Source organism: Chelonia mydas, chromosome 1 (assembly GCF_015237465.2).
Source record: "Chelonia mydas isolate rCheMyd1 chromosome 1, rCheMyd1.pri.v2, whole genome shotgun sequence".
Lineage (NCBI taxonomy): Eukaryota > Metazoa > Chordata > Testudines > Cheloniidae > Chelonia > Chelonia mydas.
In genome coordinates, this window is record NC_057849.1 from 27,539,233 (window position 1) to 27,551,348 (window position 12,116).

The following is a 12,116-nucleotide window of genomic DNA, read 5'->3' on the forward strand; positions in this document are numbered from 1 at the left end:
AAAATTTTTCGCAGACCCCCAAGCTCCCCCGCTCAGCCCCATGGCCTGACCCCACCTCTTCCTGCCCCTGCTTCATCCCTGCCATTCCTCCTCTCTCGAGCACGCCCCGTCCCCGCTCCTCCCCAGCTCTCCCAGCGCCTCCTGCACGCCACTGAACAGCTGTCCCCCAGCGTGCAGCAGGCACTGGGGAGGGAGGGGGAAGAGCTGATCAGCGGGGCCCATGGGGCCCCTAGGATACCCTCATGGATCCCCAGAGGTCCACGGACCCCTGTCTGAGAAACATTGCTGTATAGCATTTAAATGAAAAGTATTACATCATCAAGCCACTTTTTGGCAAAACAAGATGAAGATTCTAAGTAAGATTAATATCTTCTTTATTCCAAAAATATATATATATTTTAAATCAGAGCATTTCAAATGACATTAAGCACAAAGAAGAAGTGTACTTCTTTGGAAGTTGTGAAACAGACAAACAAAAACTCATGGGAGCAACATTACAAATTACAGTGATAAAATCTGAAAGCTGATTTATACAAATTTATAACACAACAGAGTTTCCTTTCACAATATAGAACTTCAAATAGCTTTAAGAAAAAACACCATTTTAAAAGTCTGAAAGGCACATCAACTGGACCATAAAACGTATTGGCACGCTCACGAATCCGTTTTATGTTACATTCCAAAACAGAAATCCTAGCACTCCAATTAAGTAGAAGACTGAAGATGACAGTAGGTTCCTTTGTAAACTACTATTAAAATGTGGGATATTGGAAGAAAGGTTTGGGAGGGGGGTTTTTGGCTCTTCATAAAATACGAGTATTAATACACGAAGTTAGAGAATTTAAAAAGCGGCATCATTCAGTTGTATTTGGGCGAGTTGCCACATAAACGAACACAACAATTAAAAGCACTACAACAGCCATTGTGGGAAGCACTACGGTGATGATTTGTTGTCGAGCTTCTTGCATTGCCTGCTTTCTCTCCTTTTTATCTTTGGAGGTCTCCTTTTTGGGTTTTCCTTTCAACTGCCTCATTCTTCTCTTAGGCTCTTTTGTTGTGCCCCCGCCAAAACAAAAAACAAAACAAAAAGTTGAGTTGCAGAGAGGGGCAAAGGAAAGTCTTTGAAAAGGGGTGAAACTTCAGATGTTGGTACTTCAGATGACTGCCTGTGCCACAATCTGTAAAAGGGAGAAAAACAAAACAACCCTTTCAGACAGGATCAACGTATGTTCTGAATAGCGATCACACACACATTTTTGGCTCCCCTTTAATATCACTTTTATCTAACGCACACCAACATTTACACAGCTACTGTCAATGAAGGCCTATTTCTGAAGAGTCTCACTTCATTCATTACACTGGCCACGTGAAAAATTATAGCAGTTCATCAGGGTGTGTACATTTTTGTTCAAAGGCCACTGAACCTGTACTATGTTAAGTCAGATACAATGCAGGGCACCATACGTTGGATGCACCAAAGCAATCAAGATAACAGAACTAAAGACAATAATAATAATAAGAAGAATTAGTTTTCTGTCACTACATAGCACCAGCACATAGCACTATTACCAACAGGAGAGTGGGTTGGGGGGGGGGGGGGGGATGTGGATTTGTGCTGGAAATGGCCCAACTTGATTATCATACACATTGTAAGGAGAGTGATCACTTTAGATAAGCTATTACCAGCAGGAGAGTGGGGTGGGGGGAGAGAAAACCTTTTGTAGTGGTGTCAAGGTTCCTCCCTCACTCTGAACGCTAGGGTACAGATGTGGGGACCTGCATGAAAACCTCCTAAGCTTACTTTTACCAGCTTAGGTCAAAACTTCCCCAAGGTACAAAATATTCCACCCTTTGTCCTTGGATTGGCCGCTACCACCACCAAACAAATACTGGTTACTGGGGAAGAGCTGTTTGGAAACGTCTTTCCCCCCAAATACTTCCCAAAACCTTGCACCCCACTTCCTGGGCAAGGTTTGGTAAAAAGCCTCACCAATTTGCATAGGTGACCACAGACCCAAACCCTTGGATCTGAGAACAATGAAAAAGCATTCAATTTTCTTACAAGAAGACTTTTAATAGAAATAGGAGTAAATAGAAGTAAAGAAATCCCCTCTGTAAAATCAGGATGGTAGATACCTTACAGGGTAATTAGATTCAAAACATAGAGAATCCCTCTAGGCAAAACCTTAAGTTACAAAAAAGATACAGACAGAAATAGTTATTCTATTCAGCACAATTCTTTTCTCAGCCATTTAAAGAAACCATAATCTAACACATACCTAGCTAGATTACTTACTAAAAGTTCTAAGACTCCATTCCTGGTCTATCCCCGACAAAAGCAGCATATAGACAGACAGAGACCCTTTGTTTCTCTCCCTCCTCCCAGCTTTTGAAAGTATCTTGTCTCCTCATTGGTCATTTTGGTCAGGTGCCAGCGAGGTTACCTTTAGCTTCTTAACCCTTTACAGGTGAGAGGAGTTTTCCTCTGGCCAGGAGGGATTTTAAAGGGGTTTACCTTTCCCTTTATATTTATGACAAGTGGTAAACACCCATTTTTTCATGCTTTGTGTGTATAAAAAGAAGATCCTCTGTACTTTCCATGGTATGCATCCGATGAAGTGAGCTGTAGCTCACGAAAGCTTATGCTCAAATAAATTGGTTAGTCTCTAAGGTGCCACAAGTCCTCCTTTTCTTTTTACATAGCACCAGCTGCCTCTTCTTGTAACAGTAGGGGTTTCCTACCAGAAGTCTAAGGCTTCCCACAGATTTGCATTACAGATATCATGGGGAGTAAGAGCATACCTTGTCATTATATTCAAAGACATCACACATTTATTATCCCCATAAGGCATTTAGTAGAATCAAGGGCCTTCTGATGGAAAAAAAGAATTGGAAAGATGCATTTAAAGCATGGATCTTGTTCTCTGGCAGTGAGAACAGTATTAAAGCATGCTCTGAAACAATGCTGTGTCTGTGATTTTATTAAATTTGGCATTTTCAGAAGGAGGAATTCATTCGAAGTGATAACCCTGGAGGCAAACCAGACTGTTCTACACATGAGGTCATTGAAAATAAGCTGCTGTGAAGCTTCTACTTTCTAAGCAAAGTACCTGTGAGGTGAGGTTAATAAGCAGAGTGCACAATGCGCAAGTCTCTCTGAGATGAGAGGAGTGCGGCCACACTTAGGTATCACTACCCGTGCTTTTTAGGCGTGTGCAGGTGCATGACTAGTCTGTATGTGAAAACAGACACACATGGACCTGTTCTGCCACATTCACACGCAGATCCCTTATTTGTGCGCACACCCATGGTTCTGTGCCAGCACTGTGCACAAATGTCTGCTCCGACTGAAAATTAGGAGTGAAGTAACACTTGGCCCTTTTATTTCTGTATTCACCGTAAATTAACAGATCACTAGCCAACCTAGTAAATGAATCTTTAAAAGATGCCACAGAGCACCCCACCATGGAAATTTCCCAGGGATTTAACAGTTACCTAAATGTGTCATTTAAGCCTCCCCATTAGCTAGGGCAGGGGTGGCCAACCTGAGCCTGAGAAGGAGCCAGAATTTACCAATGTACATTGCCAAAGAGCCACAGTAATACGTCAGCAGCCCCGCATCAGCTCCCCCTACCCTGCTCCCAGTGCCTCCCGCCCGCCAGCTGCCCCTCCGATCAGCACCTCCCCCTCCCTCCCTGCACCTCCCAATCAGCTATTTTGTGGCATGCAGGAGGCTCTGGGGGGAGAAGCAAGGGCACAGTGGCTTAGGGGAGGGGGTGGGAAGGGGCAGGGCCTATGGCAGAGCCAGGGGTTGAGCAGTGAGCACCCCCCCCCCCGCACATTGGAAAGTTGGCGCCTGTAGCTCCAGCCCAGGAGTCAGTGTCTAGACAAGGAGCCGCATATTAATTTCTGAAGAGCCGCATGTGGCTCCAGAGCCACAGGTTGGCCACCCCTGAGCTAGGAAGAATCTGAACATAAGAATGGCCATACTAGGTCAGACCAATCTAACCCAGTATCCTGTCTTCTGACAGTGGCCAGTGCCAGGTGCTTCAGAGGGAATGAACAGAACAGGGCAATTATCAAGTGAACTATCCCATCATCTTGTCCCAGTTTCTGACAGTCAGAGCTTTACGGACACCTGGAGAATGGGTTGCATCCCTGACCATCTTGGCTAATAGCCATTGGTGGACCTATCCTCCATGAACTTATCTAATTCTTTTTGTGAACCCAGTTATACTTTTGGCCTTCACACCATCCCCTGGCAACAAGTCCCACAAGTTCAGTGTGTGTTGTGTGAAGAAGTATTTCCTTTAGTTTGTTTTAAACCTATTAATTTCATTGGGTGACCCTAGTTCTTGTGTTCTATGAAGGGGAAAATACTATTTCCTTATTCCATTTCTCCACACCAGTCATGATTTTATAGACCTCTATCCTATTCACCCTTTAGTTGTCTCTTTTCTAAAATGAACAGCACCAATACTTTTTAATCTCTCTTCATATGGAAGCCATTCCATAATCTTAATTAATGTTTGTTGCCTTTCTCTGTATCTTTTCCATTTTCAATATATCTTTTTTGATATGGGGTAACCAGAACTGCACGCAGTATTCAAGTTATGGGTATACAATGGATTCATATAGTGGCAGTAAGATAATTTCTGTCTTATCATCTATCCCTTTCCTAATGGTTCCTAACATTGTTAGCCGTTTTGACTGCTGCTGGACATTGAGCAGATGTTTTCACAGAACTATCCACAATGACTCCAAGATCTCTTTCTGGAGTGGAAAAAGCTAATTTAGACCCCATCATTTTGTAGATATAGTTTTCCAATGTGCATTATTTTGCATTTTCCATCACTGAATTTCATCTGCCATTTTGTTGCCTAGTCACCCAGTTTTGCGAGATCTCTTTGCAACACTTCACAGTCAGCTTTGGACTGAACTATCTTGAGTAATTTTCTATCATCTAGAAACTTTGCCACAACAAAATTTGCCCCTTTTCCCAGAACATTTATGAATACGTTGAACACCAGTGGTCCCAGCACAGATCATTCAGATCCCTGCATCGGATCTCCACTGTGAAAACTGACTATTTATTCCTACCCTGTGTCTCCCATCTTTTACCAGTTACTGATCCACAAAAGTACTTTCCCTCTTCTCTCATGACTGCTCACTTTGCTTAAGAGCCTTTCATGAGGGAACTTGTCAAAGGCTTTCTAAAAGTCCAAGTACTGTATACTATATCCAAAGGATCACCCTTGTTCACATGTTTGTTGACCCTTCAAAGAATTCTAAGAGATTGATAAGACATGATCTTTCTTTACAAAAGACATTTTGATTCTCCCCCTACAAATTGTGTTCCTCTATGTGTCTGATAATTCTGTTCTTTACTATAGTTTCAACCAATTTGCCTGTAATTGCCAGAACTGCCTCTGGAGCCTTTTTAAAAGATTGGCATTACATTAGCTATTCCCCAGTCATCTGATACAGAGGCAGATATAAGTGATAGGTTACATACTACAGTTAGTAGTTCTGTAATTTCATATTTGAGTTCCTTCAGAACTCTTGGGTGAATACCACCTGATCCTGGTGACTTATTACTGTTTCATTTATCAATTTGTTCCCAAACCTCTTCTCCCGACATCTCAATCTGAGACAGTTCCTCAAATGTGTCACCTAAAAAGAATGGCTCAAGTGTGGGAATCTCCCTCACATCGTCTGCAGTGAAAACCGATGCAAAGAATTCATTTAACTACTCTGCAAAGGCTTTGTATTCCTTGAGTGCTCCTTAAGCCCCTTGATTGTCCAGTGGCCCCATTGATTATTTGGCAGGCTTCCTGATTCTGATGTACTTAAAAATTTTGCTCTTAGTTTTTGTGTCTTTTGCTAGTTGCTCTTCAAATTCTTTTTTGGCTTGCCTAATTTTAATTTTACACTCGACTTGCTACAGTTTATACTCCCTTCTATTTGCATCCGTAGAACGTGACTTCCAATTTTTAAAAGATTTTTTGGGGTCTCTAACAGCCTCTTTTACTCTGTTGTTTAGCCATGGTGGCATTTTTTTGGTTCTCTGACTCTTCCTTTTTTATTTGGGATATACATATAGTTTGAGCCTGTATTACAGTGTTTTTAGCAAGTTTCCATGCAGGTTTCAGGCATTTGTAACTGTTCCTTTTAATTTCCATTTAACTAGTCTTGTCATTTTTGTGTAGTTCCCCTTTTTGAGTTAAATACTACTGTAGTGGTTTTCTCTGGTATTTCCCCCCCTGCAAGGATGTTAAATTTAATTACATTATGGTTGTGGTTACCAAGGGGTTCAGCTATATTCATCTCTTGGACCAGATCCTGTGTGCCACTTTGGACTAAACCAAGAATTGCCTCTCCCCTTGGGGGTTCCAGGACTAGCTGCTCCAAGAAGAAGTGATTAATGGTGTCTAGAAATGTTACCTCTGTATCCCATCTTGAGGTGACATGTATGCAGTCACTATGGGGATAGTTGAAATCCCCCATTATTGTTGGGTTTTCTGTTTTTGTAGCCTCTCTAATTTCCCTGAGCATTTCACAGTCACCATCACCATCCTGGCGAGGTGGTCAGTAGTATATTTCCACTGCTATACTCTTATTATTCAAGCATGGAATTTCTATCCGTAGAGATTCAATGCTATTGTTTGATTCATTTAAGATGTTTACTATATTTGACTCTATGCTTTCTTTCACATATAGTCTCACTCCCCTATCAGTGCAACCTACTCTGCCATGCCTATATATTTTGTATTACCATGTCCCATTGATTATCATCATTCCACCAAGTTTCTGTGATGCCTATTATATCAATATCCTCATTTAATATCAGGCACTCAAGTTCACGCATATTGCCATTTACATTTCTTGCATTTGTATTCAAGCACATAAAATTTGTCAACATTTAGTTTTCTGCCATCATGTGATGTAATTGAATGGGACTCTTTTTCATTTGTCTGTTTCTCTTCAGTTCTCACCTGTACTTTAGCAACTTCTATCCTTCTCCTCTTTACTGGAGGGATAGTATCCCCTTTAATAATTCCTCCCCTAAAGGATGAGTCTGTCCAAACCACATGCTTCTCTGCACCTGTCAGCTTTCCCCCAGACCTTAGTTTAAAAACTCCTCTATGACATTTTTAATTTTAAGTGCCAGCAATCTGGTTCCATTTTGGTTTAGGTGGAGCCCATCCTTCCTGTATAGGCTCCTCCTTTCCCAAAATGTTCTCCAGTTCCTAATAAACCTATTTATTAGGAACTCCCAACACCTTTGTCTCATCCACATATTGAGACCCTGCAGGTCTGCCTGTCTAACTGGCCTGGCATGTACAACTGGAAGCATTATAGAGAATGCTACCATGGAGGTCCTGGATTTTAATCTCTTACCTAGCAACCTCCAGGACCTCTCACCTACTTTTCCCCATGTCACTGGTACTTTCATGTACCACGACCACTGGCTCCTCCCCAGCACTGCACATAAGTCTGTCTAGATATCTTGAGAGATCCACAACCTTCGCACCTAGCAGCCAATTCACCATATGGTTCTCCCAATCACCACAAAGCCAGCTATCTATTATTTCTAATGATCGAATCCTCCGTTACTAATAACTATGGTCCCCTCTCCCTGGAGAAATATCCTCAGTGTGCAAAGATGCCATGAGATCATCTGGAAGGAGGGTCTGAACTACAAGATTGTTTCCCTCTTCTCCAGTTTGATCTTTACTTTCCCTGAGACTTTCATCCTTCTCAGCAGCGCAGAGGCTGTCGGACTGGGGTGGGAACACTATACTGCAACCCGGAAAGTCTCCTCTGTGTACCTCTTGGTCTCCCTTAGCTCGTCCAGTTCAGCCACTCTGGTCTCAAGAACCCATACTTGGTCTCGGTGGGCCATGAGCTGATTGTGCTGAATACACACAAGCAGATAATCATACATGCTGCTTTCAGTGCAATAAGCTGGCTAGCCCCCCACTCTGCTGCTGGACTTCGGCCTACATTCTTTTTATTCTTGCAGGGTCTTTTGTGGGGGGGGGAGTTTGTTGGAGAATGGGGGGGTTATTGGACTAAGTTTAGAGAATGTTTATTAGGTGTATCTGGCTCTCACATTCCCTCTCTAAATTCCCCTCCCAAAACTCCCCTGTTCACCAGCTCCTCTGGTTGCTTAGGGTTTTAAAACCCCTGTTCTCCCTGAGTTAACACCGCCTCCTTGTCAGGGAATCCTAAAGGGATTAGGGATGAAAGGATGGCAGATCAGAGCCTCGCTGGGAAGCTCTCAGTTTTCCCTAGCAGGTCACTAGACACAGCACAGAGTGCCCCCTCAACCTCCCAGACAGACCACACTATAAACTTCCATCAAGCAGGCACATGGTAAGCACACAAGAACACAGAAACTAACACAACAAACTCAGCCCAAGGGCTACATAGTAACTCCTCCTTCACCTGGAGAACTCCCTTGCAAAATTCCCATTTGCTGCTCCTGTTTGCTAGCTCAGACTTCACTAGGGATAACTCAACTGTGCTTATGGCACCTTAGAGACTAACAAATTTATTTGAGCATAAGCTTTCGTGGGCTACAGCTCACTTCATCGGATGCATGCAGTGGAAAATACACTTGGACGATTTTATATACACAGAGAACATGAAACAATGGGTGTTACCATACACACTGTAACGAGAGTGATCAGTTAAGGTGAGCTATTACCAGCAGTAGAGGAAAAAAACCTTTTGTAGTGATAATCAAGGTGGGCCATTTCCAGCAGTTGACAAGAACGTGTGAGGAACACATCCACTCCCCGTCCCACTACCAATGTGATATATGCCATCATGTGCCAGCAATGCCCCTCTGCCATGTACATTGGCCAAACTGGACAGTCGAGACTCTCTACGTAAAAGAATAAATGTACACAAATCAGACGTCAAGAATTAGAACATTCAAAAACCAGTCGGAGAACACTTCAATCTCTCTGGTCACTCTACTACAGACCTGAAAGTAGCGATATTACAACCCAAAAAACTTCAAAAGTGTTTAGTTTAATATAGAGAGGGACAACATGTTGTGAGAGGCACCTCCAGGTTGCAGTCCAGGTAGAGCCTATAGCCAAGCACAGCTGACAGGTTTCAGAGTAGCAGAGTAGCAGCCGTGGTAGTCTGTATCCGCAAAAAGAAAAGGAGTACTTGTGGCACCTTAGAGACAAACACATTTATTTGAGCATAAGCTTTCGTGGGCTACAGCCCACTTCATCGGATGCATGCAGTGTTAACATGAAGGGGAAAGGAGTCCAGGAGAGCTGGCTGTATTTCAAGGAATCCCTGTTGAGGTTACAGGGACAAACCATCCCGATGAGTCGAAAGAATAGTAAATATGGCAGGCGACCAGATTGGCTTAACGGTGAAATCCTAGCGGATCTTAAACATAAAAAAGAAGCTTACAAGAAGTGGAAGGTTGGACATATGACCAGGGAAGAGTATAAAAATATTGCTCGGGCATGTAGGAATGAAATCAGGAGGGCCAAATCGCACCTGGAGCTGCAGCTAGCAAGAGATGTCAAGAGTAACAAGAAGGGTTTCTTCAGGTATGTTGGCAACAAGAAGAAAGCCAAGGAAAGTGTGGGCCCCTTACTGAATGAGGGAGGCAACCTAGTGACAGAGGATGTGGAAAAAGCTAATGTGCTCAATGCTTTTTTTGCCTCTGTCTTCACTAACAAGGACAGCTCCCAGACTGCTGCGCTGGGCATCGCAACATGGGGAGTAGATGGCCAGCCCTCTGTGGAGAAAGAGGTGGTTAGGGACTATTTAGAAAAGCTGGACGTGCACAAGTCTATGGGGCCGGACGAGTTGCATCCGAGAGTGCTAAAGGAATTGGCGGATGTGATTGCAGAGCCATTGGCCATTATCTTTGAAAACTCATGGCGAACGGGGGAAGTCCCAGATGACTGGAAAAAGGCTAATGTAGTGCCAATCTTTAAAAAAGGGAAGAAGGAAGATCCTGGGAACTACAGGCCAGTCAGCCTCACCTCAGTCCCCGGAAAAATCATGGAGCAGGTCCTCAAGGAATCAATCCTGAAGCACTTAGGGGAGAGGAAAGTGATCAGGAACAGTCAGCATGGATTCACCAAGGGTAGGTCATGCCTGACTAATCTAATAGCCTTCTATGATGAGATTACTGATTCTGTGGATGAAGGGAAAGCAGTGGATGTATTGTTTCTTGACTTTAGCAAAGCTTTTGACACGGTCTCCCACAGTATTCTTGTCAGCAAGTTAAAGAAGTATGGGCTGGATGAATGCACTATAAGGTGGGTAGAAAGTTGGCTAGATTGTCGGGCTCAACGGGTAGTGATCAATGGCTCCATGTCTAGTTGGCAGCCGGTGTCAAGTGGAGTGCCCCAGGGGTTGGTCCTGGGGCCGGTTTTGTTTAATATCTTCATAAATGATCTGGAGGATGGTGTGGATTGCACTCTCAGCAAATTTGCGGATGATACTAAACTGGGAGGAGTGGTAGATACGCTGGAGGGCAGGGATAGGATACAGAGGGACCTAGACAAATTGGAGGATTGGGCCAAAAGAAACCTGATGAGGTTCAATAAGGATAAGTGCAGGGTCCTGCACTTAGGACGGAAGAACCCAATGCACAGCTACAGACTAGGGACCGAATGGCTAGGCAGCAGTTCTGCGGAAAAGGACCTAGGGGTTACAGTGGACGAGAAGCTGGATATGAGTCAGCAGTGTGCCCTTGTTGCCAAGAAGGCCAATGGCATTTTGGGATGTATAAGTAGGGGCATAGCGAGCAGATCGAGGGACGTGATTGTTCCCCTCTATTCGACATTGGTGAGGCCTCATCTGGAGTACTATGTCCAGTTTTGGGCCCCACACTACAAGAAGGACGTGGATAAATTGGAGAGAGTCCAGCGAAGGGCAACAAAAATGATTAGGGGTCTGGAACACATGACTTAGGAGGAGAGGCTGAGGGAACTGGGATTGTTTAGTCTGCGGAAGAGAAGAATGAGGGGGGATTTGATAGCTGCTTTCAACTACCTGAGAGGTGGTTCCAGAGAGGATGGTTCTAGACTATTCTCAGTGGTAGAAGAGGACAGGACAAGGAGTCTCAAGTTGCAGTGGGGGAGGTTTAGGTTGGATATTAGGAAAAACTTTTTCACTAAGAGGGTGGTGCAACACTGGAATGCGTTACCTAGGGAGGTGGTAGAATCTCCTTCCTTGGAAGTTTTTAAGGTCAGGCTTGACAAAGCCTTGGCTGGGATGATTTGATTGGGGATTGGTCCTGCTTTGAGCAGGGGGTTGGACTAGATGACCTCCTGAGGTCCCTTCCAACCCTGATATTCTATGATTCTATTCTATTCTAAAAACAGACTCCAACAAAAGACTGCTGAATTGGAATTAATTTGCAAACTGGACACCATTAAATTAGGCTTGAATAAAGACTGGGAGTGGATGTGTCATTACACGAAGTAAAACTATTTCCCCATGTTTATTTTCCCCCCTACTGTTCCTCACACGTTCTTGTCAACTGCTGGAAATGGCTCATCTTGATCATCACTACAAAAGGTTTTTTTTTTTCTCTCCTGCTGGTAATAGCTCACCTTACCTGATCACTCGCGTTACAGTGTGTATGGTAACACCCATTGTTTCATGTTCTCTGTGTATATAAAATCGTCCTAGTTGTATTTTCCACTGCATGCATCCGATGAAGTGGGCTGTAGCCCACGAAAGCTTATGCTCAAATAAATGTGTTAGTCTCTAAGGTGCCACAAGTACTCCTTTTCTTTTTGCGGATACAGACTACCACGGCTGCTACTCTGAAACCTGTCAGCTGTGCTTGGCTATAGGCTCTACCTGGACTGCAACCTGGAGGTGCCTCTCACAACATGTTGTCCCTCTCTATAATAAACTAAACATTTTTGGAATCCAACATCTAAAGAAACTCAAGGGTTGGGGCTTTTTATTAGGTGTTTGTTTTTTTTAACGAAATCTGATTACAAGGAAAGCAAAATAATTGTGATTATCTTTTTATCATGAAATATACACATTGTACTAACGGGCATGCTCGCATAAAAAGTTATCCTCGGTAGGAAGCAGCATAAACCCAGCAG

The 12,116-nt window shown here is 43.5% G+C and overlaps 1 long non-coding RNA gene across 1 annotated transcript in view; it reads right to left on the bottom strand.

Moving 5' to 3' along the window:
• Window positions 1-357: 357 nt before the first annotated feature.
• Window positions 358-12,116, bottom strand: part of LOC122462966 — a 46,983-nt gene continuing 35,224 nt past the window's right edge. The window contains exon 3 of the long non-coding RNA XR_006285882.1: window positions 358-1,178. This is a non-coding gene — a long non-coding RNA (uncharacterized LOC122462966). The remainder of the gene's footprint in view (window positions 1,179-12,116) is intronic.